This window comes from Artibeus jamaicensis, unplaced genomic scaffold (assembly GCF_021234435.1).
Source record: "Artibeus jamaicensis isolate MK-2021 breed Jamaican fruit bat unplaced genomic scaffold, CSHL_Jam_final contig_700, whole genome shotgun sequence".
Lineage (NCBI taxonomy): Eukaryota > Metazoa > Chordata > Mammalia > Chiroptera > Phyllostomidae > Artibeus > Artibeus jamaicensis.
This window is the reverse complement of record NW_026521930.1, coordinates 10,669,017-10,676,731: the sequence shown is the minus strand read 5'-3', so window position 1 is coordinate 10,676,731 and position 7,715 is coordinate 10,669,017.

Genomic DNA, 7,715 nt, shown 5'->3' with positions numbered 1-7,715 from the left:
AAGGGGGTTGACTAAATGCTGACAGAAGAAGATCTGACTCTGGATGATAAATTCACAATGAAATATACAAATGATGCATTATAGAATTTTAAACTCGAAGCTGAATTTTATTATTCAGTGTCATCTCAAGAAATTTAATAATAAAGATTGGTTCTATAGTGGTAATTATTTAAGCTGAGCTACAGATGTCTGGTGTTCTTTTTACTTGTCTACACCTTTGTGTATTTTTAAATGTTCCTAATAAAAAGTGTTTTAGGTAAAATAAGTGTTGAGGAAAGACACAGACCAGGCCAGGCTCTCGAACGCCCCACAGCAGATCACTGGGGAGGCAGTTTCGTGCTGGGCGTTGGTCCCGTGTACTCCAGATGTCAGTCTACAGCCATGAACCGTCCTAGATACCTAAGTCTGCAGAAAAAAAGTATCTCCTCCACTCTGTATATTCTGATGTAACATCAGCAGAAACAGAGAATGTACTGAAAATACGTGGGAAAAACATCAGGTCAAAGGCTTTGCTGGTCATCCTAGTACATTTGGGCTACAGCAAAATACCACAAAGTGAGGAGCTTATCAACCACAGACATTTATTCCTCACGTTCCTGGGCTGGGATTCTGAGATTAAGGTGCCAGCCAACTCGGGTCTGGGGAGGGCCCTCCTCCCGGCTCATAGCCTTGTCTGTCTCTGTGTCCTCACATGGTAGAAGGGGAGAGGGGCTCCCTGGGGTCTGTTTTTTAAGGGCACTCATCCCATTTTGGGGTTCTGGGCTCGGGTCCAAATCACCTCCTTAAGGCTCCACCTCTGAACACCACTGCTCTGGGGCTTAAGATGTCAACATGTGAATTTGGGGGGAGCAGGGAGAAAGGAGCATTTGGACCATGCATGGCACCTGGGCTTTGAATATTTTACCTCTTCAGCCACACTTAGCTGGTGACCTGATACCTGTGAGCACAAAAAAAGATTATCGAATGGGTGTGAGTTCTAAGATACTCACTAGTGATGATGCTAAGAGCTGTTGTGATATCTTTAAATCAGATTTACTATTAAATGTGCTGGCTTTTACATAATTCTGATAATCTAGAAGTTCTCGAACACAATCTCAAGCAGGCAGGATGTGCCTTTGTTCCCATAAGATATCAGTAAAACCTGAAAAACTTTTCTGCACTCACAAAACTCAATAGTAATGTTAATGGAATTAGTTTACTACTTTACAAGTATTCTAGCAAGTACATTCCATTCCAATAAGAGCAACAGGTTAAGAAATTTCATTTTTTGTAATTTCTAAGTAATACAGGAGACGGGCATAAAGCAACTGAAGTCAAAGTAAAATTGGGGCCTGTTATGTGCTGCCGGACACAGAACTCCGCTGACCAGAGAAGCAAGCTGCCCGCTGAGAGCCTCCGTACAGAGAAGACTCCCGCAAAGGTTGCCGAATAGCCAGCCACTCGTTGTACCATATTGTTTGTCTACACCATGGAGGGAAAACAGGCCACAAAATACACCTTAAAGTTAACCTAACATTTCTTTCCACTCTCTATTTCCCCATACCACCAATTTTCCACAGCAACTCCAAACAGACATAAGCTCAACCTCCGGAGCTGGTCGGGGTCTCTCCTCCTCTCATGAGGAGAGTCTGTCACTCTGTGGAGTGGCTTTTCTTAGCTGTCCTCCCTGCTCAATGAAACCCGCTTTTCTACTTTAAGCTTTTGTCTGGCTCTGTCTTGAATACTTTCCTGCCCAAAGCCAAGAACCCTCTGGGCTCAGACTTGAGTCCCAACTAGGGACTTGCCCCTCCAGTATTATAGGTGTTTTCTTTTCATTTTGTTTTGATCCAAAAAATATATTAATAAGGAAATTGCAAACAATATGAAAGTGGCTGTGTGTTATCATATATCAGATAATCTCAGGTAAAAGAGAATCCAAGGCTAACCCAATGAAATGTAGGGATATTTTACACCGATAAAAGTTACAAGCCACTGAAAAGATGTTGGAGGCATGAACCTTGAAATATATAACCCATCAATAGTGTTTTAAAACACAGGAAGTGCAAAACTGTTCTAAATACTCAAGAAACAAATAAATGAACATTTTTTCCCCCAGAAATCAAGAGATCAGGCAGCAGGGAAAAGCAATAATACTACAGCAGTCCCTGAGCATGAGTTTGGCCTAAATCAAGCATGTGGGGCTGCTGAGACCCGCTGTGCCCCACCCAGAGGTAATGAGCCCTTTGCAGGGGTAGCTGCCCAGAGGCCAGGTTGATGGGGCGGGGAGGTGGAACTGAAAGGATGGGTACTTTGGGACAAATGGAAAAATCTTAGGAATTTAGAGAAGTCTCTCACTTCCTCCTTCCCCCCAGTGTCCAAGGCTGGTCAGCTCTCCACTCTGACCCACAACCTCTGTAAGGCCCCTGAGGGCCAGGGTGTCAGCTGCAGGCCAAGGCAGGGACAAGGGACATCCAGGTGCTTGCCATTTGTGGTCAGAGTAGGGCGTCACTGGGGTGTCATCTTCTCAGTTTGAGAATCCCTGGCCTCCTCCAGCTGCTCTACCTAGTTGAATAAAGGTTCCCTCTCAGGATCCGGATGGCCTGGCCCTCCCTCAGTCCTCAAGAGTCCCAGGTTGCAAAGGAATGGTTGAGGGGGCAAAGTGGGATGAGTCTGCAGCTCTAGTCCCCCACTCCTTACCCCCTCCCAGGGGTGCTGGGCAGCACACACAGCACCAAGTAGATTTACCTGGTTTTGCCACCTGTAGGGCTTTGAGTAAGTCATTCAACCCTCAGAGTCTCCGTCTCTCTGCTGTCAGAGAGGGATTATAACAGCTCCTGAGAAATCAGGCAAGAGGCACATGGCCTGGTCGGCAAAGTGTCAGCATACAGGGAGTGTCCCATAGGTGGTGGAAGATGTTGGTGCTGTGATGCCAGGGTCAGAGCAGGGGAAGGAAAGCCCAAGGGTCTTGCCAAGGATGTGGAAGAGGCCAGGGTCCCTGTGCCCAGGAGAAAGGCCTGAGGGCCTGAGAACATGGAGCGGAGGTTCAGCCCCACCCCACAGCAAGCCCAGAAACCTGGGCTGTAGCTGCAGTCATCTTCCCCCTCCTGAGTGTGTCTGAGGACTCTGACCCCAAGCGCCACTCCAGAAGTGGTGGCTGGAAGGTGCCATGCAGCCGGCCTTCATGGCCATCCTGTTCTTCCTCCTGCAAATTCTTCAAGGAAGCCCCAAATCTCTTCCATTCAACCTCTCCCCAACAAATGCCAGAGCGATACACCTGGACTGAGGTAGGACAAATACTGGGCTAAGTAGGCAAGCACTGAAGGAGAGAAAGCCTGGATTTGGGGGACAGATAAAGAGAGCTCTATAATCCCAACCCCACCCCGATAGCTCTGTACTTGGGCAGCTCCTCTAAGGAACCCAGATATTGAGGGCTGGTACCCACTCCCCCAGACCCAGAGCTTTCATGGCTTCCACCGAAATCCTGCTGTCAGAGGCATTTTGTATGGCGTGCACTGTGCTGCATTCAGAACCTCCCCAAGAGCCCTGGCCCAGCTGGCCTGACCTTCCTTCTCCCCACCAAGCTGAGCTGAGCAATCCAGGTCCCCAGGTCCCACCTCCCCCAACTCAGCCACAATTCCCAAACCAGCCAACCCTGCTGCTTTCCAGAAACATCCGAACCACTCATGCTCTGTCCACTAGAACTGGCCAGCAGTTCTGAAGAAAGGTTGGTGGGGAGAGAGTCCTATGAACCTTAATTTCCTCCTGGGTAAAGAAGGCAGCTGGGCCTGGGCAGTCCAGGCCTCCGGCCCTGCACTTCTGGACTTCTTTCTCTCCAGGGTGACTCCGGAGTTGCCCTGGTCTGTGGACCCAGGAAGGGGTAGTGAGCTTGGGGTCTGACTGTGGCCTCCCAGAGAGGTCAGGTGTTTGTTTACACCAATTTGGTGTGTACGACACATGGGTTCTCAGCACAGTCCAGAGCTCAGCCCCAGATGATAAGAAGGTTCTCTCCAAGCTTTGCTGGAATCTTTTTTACTGCCTATTGTTGTTTCTGGGGCCAAAGGAGACAGCCCTGTCTCCCTGGGGATTGCCTCAATATGCAGCTCAGCCCTGAGACCTCAGTCCCCACATTTCAAACCCATGCCCTCTCTCTACCCCATGCCAGAATGCAGGACGCAACTTCTCACAGAGGTCCCTCCCCAAACCCCTCCAGAAAGCCGCCTTCCACCATACACTGAATCCTTTGTTCCCCAGGGAACTTCTCTGGCCCATTCCCCTTGGAAAGTCCCCCATTTTAATACCCCTACATCTCTCCCTCTTCAGATCTCTCATGTATCTCCCATAGGCACTAAGCTGCCCTCTCACCCTCCCTGCCAGCCTGGGGAACACCCCACCCCCAGAAACACAGGCCAGTGTTCCCTGCTTCTAGCCCAGCATCCAAGGCTGAGTTCCAGCATGCACCCAGGCTCAGGGATTCTTTTGGGGGTTTCTGGGACTCTTGAAACTGAGGTTTCCAGCCTCCAGTGCTGGACTAGTCCCTTTGCAGGCAAGTCTGTCTGAAAGGCAATAAAGATGATCTAGCAGCGGGCCACGCATCCTGCAGGCATCCTCCTAATGCCTCAGAGGCTGGAATGATGTGTGTGAAAGGATCTACCAGCAGCCCTGAGAGGTGCACATTACTATTATCCCCATTTAAAAAAGAAATATTTGAGCCCTGGCTGGCATAGCTCAGTGGATTGAATGCGGGCCTGAGAACCAGAGATCGAGGTTTTTTTTTTTCTTTAAATAAAATTAAAAAAAAATTTAAAAAAGAAAATTTTTGGGGGGGGCATTGATTCCCAGTCAGGGCACATGCCTGGGTTGCAGGCCAGGTCCACAGTAGAGGGCGCGTGAGAGGCAACCACACATTGATGCTTCTCTCCTTCTCTTTCTCCTCTCTCTAAAAATAAATAAATAACATCTTTAAAAAAAGAAAAAAAAAGATTTGGAACATCCCACCAAGATACACTTTGCTTCCTCAAACAACCAAAAGAAGGACAACAAATTTATAAACAAAAAAGAGGCAGAACTGCCAAAAAGTTGAACTGTATAGAAGTCTGACAACCAAGGAGTTAAAGAAGAAATATTCATCCAGACAAGAAAAAGGGGCAGAGATGGGCATCCAGGGAGGAAAGAATGCATGGCAAGGTGATGGACCAGGTGGGCAAGGTGTCAGCTGGTGGACTGGGTGGTCCCATATTTGACTGCAGATAAACAGGGAGGAACAACTGGGGATTGAGATAGACTATGCAACCCAGGGTTCCAGTACAGGGAAATAAAGCCTCAAAACCAATGACTGTAAAAATCTGTGGGGGGGGGGGTGCAGTGGCAGAAGAAACTCCCAGCCTCACAGGAGAGTTCATTGGAGAGACCCACAGGGTCCTAGATTGTACACAAACCCACCCACCTGGGAATCAGCACCAGAAGGGCCCAATTTGGTTGTTGGTAGCAGGGGAAGTAACAGAAAGTGAGGTGAAAGCTGAGCCAGTGGCATTGTTCCCTCTCTGACCCCTCCCTCACATACAGAACCACAAAGCAGTGATGTGGGTCGCTCGCCCTGGTAAATACCTAAGGCTTCCCCACTTACAACATAACAGGTGAACCAAAACAAAGAAATATAGCCCAAATGAAAAAGAACAGATCAAAACTCTAGAAAAAGAATTAAGCGATGAAGAGATAGCCAACCTATCAAATGCAGAGTTCAAAACACTGGTAATCAGGATGCTCACAGAAATGACTGAGTATGAATGTAAAATAGAGGAAGATATGAAGGCTCTGCAAAGTGAAACAAAGAAAAATATGCAGGGAACCAACAGTGAAGGGAAGGAAACCAGGACTCAAATCAATTATTTGGAACAGAAGGAAGAAATAAACATTCAACCAGAACAGAATGAAGAAACAAGAATTCAAAACAATGAGGAGAGTCTTAGGAACCTCTGGGACAACTTTAAACATTCCAACATCTGAATCAGAAGGAGAAGAGAGAGAGCAAGAAATTGAAAACTTATTTGAAAAAATAATGAAGGAAAACTCCCCCGATCTGTCAAAGGAAATAGACTTCCAGGAAGTCCAGGAAGCTCAGAGTCCCAAACAAGTTGGATCCAAGGAGAAACACACCAAGACACATCATAATTACATTACCCAAGATTAAAGATAAGGAGAGAATCTGGGACTTCCGCCAAGATGGAGGCGTAGGTGGAAACATTGTGCCTTCTTGCACAACCAAGTTTAATGACAACAAAATTTTAGTAACAAAACACGTGACCAAAACACAGAAAATTGAACTATATGGAAGTGCAACAACAACGAACCTTTCAGCCAAACTGGTAAGAGGGGCAGAGCCAGCAGCAGAGCGGGGTCAGGCAGGAAAGATCCACCAGACCGACCTAGGCGTGTGACCCAGGTGCGCAGGCAGCCATGGGTGGATCTCAGGTGTGGAGTAGCAACGGGTGTACCCACTGAGGGCACAAGGCGGCAGGCTGACCGTGGTCACACATTCGTGTGCAGATAAACCAGCAAAGGAGCGAGCAGTGAGACAGACCATGCAGGCCTCAGGGGCGGGAAGAAGCAGAGGGGACCACTATTGCCCCCCTTTGGCCCCACCCCCACATATAGCATCAAAACCCAGCAACCTGGGTAGCCCCGCCCTGGTGAATACCTCAGGCTCCACTCCTCATATGTAACAGGCACGAACAGACCAAAACATGGCTCAAGAAGAACTCAAAGCCCCAGAGCTGATAACTCTAAGTGACCAAGAAATAGACAAACTTTCAGATGCACAGTTCAAAACACTGGTGATCAGGATGCTCACAGAACTGGTTGATTTTAGTCACAAGTTAGAGGAACATATGAAGGCTAAACTAATTGAAATGAAGGGAAATGTACAGGAAACCAATAGTGATGGAAAGGAAACTGGAATTCAAATCAAGGGAGTGGACCAGAAGGAAGAAAAAAATGACCAAACAGAAAAGAACAAAGAAACAAGAATTCAAAAAAATGAGGAGAGGCTTAGGAACCTCCAGGACATCTTTAAACGCTCCAACATCTGAATTATAGGGGTACCAGAAAGGGGAGGGGAACAGTCACGAGTGGAAACCTTATCTGAACAAATAATAAAGAAAAATTTCCCTAATCTGGCAAAGGAAATAGACTTCCAGGAAATCCAAAAAGCTCAGAGAGTCCCAAAGAAGTTGGGCCCAAGAAGGAACACACCAAGGCACATCATCATTACATTATCCAAGATTAAAATGAAGGAGAGAATCCTAGAAGCAGCAAGAGATAAGGGGACAGTCACCTACAAAGGAGTTCCCATCAGACTGTCAGCGGATTTCTCAAAAGAGACCTTACAGGCAAGAGGGGGCTGGAAAGAGGTATTCCAAGTCATGAAATCCAAAGACCTACAACCAAGATTGCTCTATCCAGCCAAACTTTCATTTAGTATGGAAGGACAGATAAAGTGCTTCTCAGATAAGATCAAATTCAAGGAGTTCATCATCACCAAGCCCTTATTATATGAAATGTTAAAGGGACTTATCTAAGAAAAAAGAGATAAAAAAGATGAACAGTGAAAGGACAGCAAACTCACAGTTATTAAGAACCACACCTAAAACAAAAGCAAACTAAGAGGACAGCTAGGTCAGGAGCAGAACCATAGAGATGAAGATCACATGGAGGGTTAGCAACAGGGAAGTGGGAGGAGG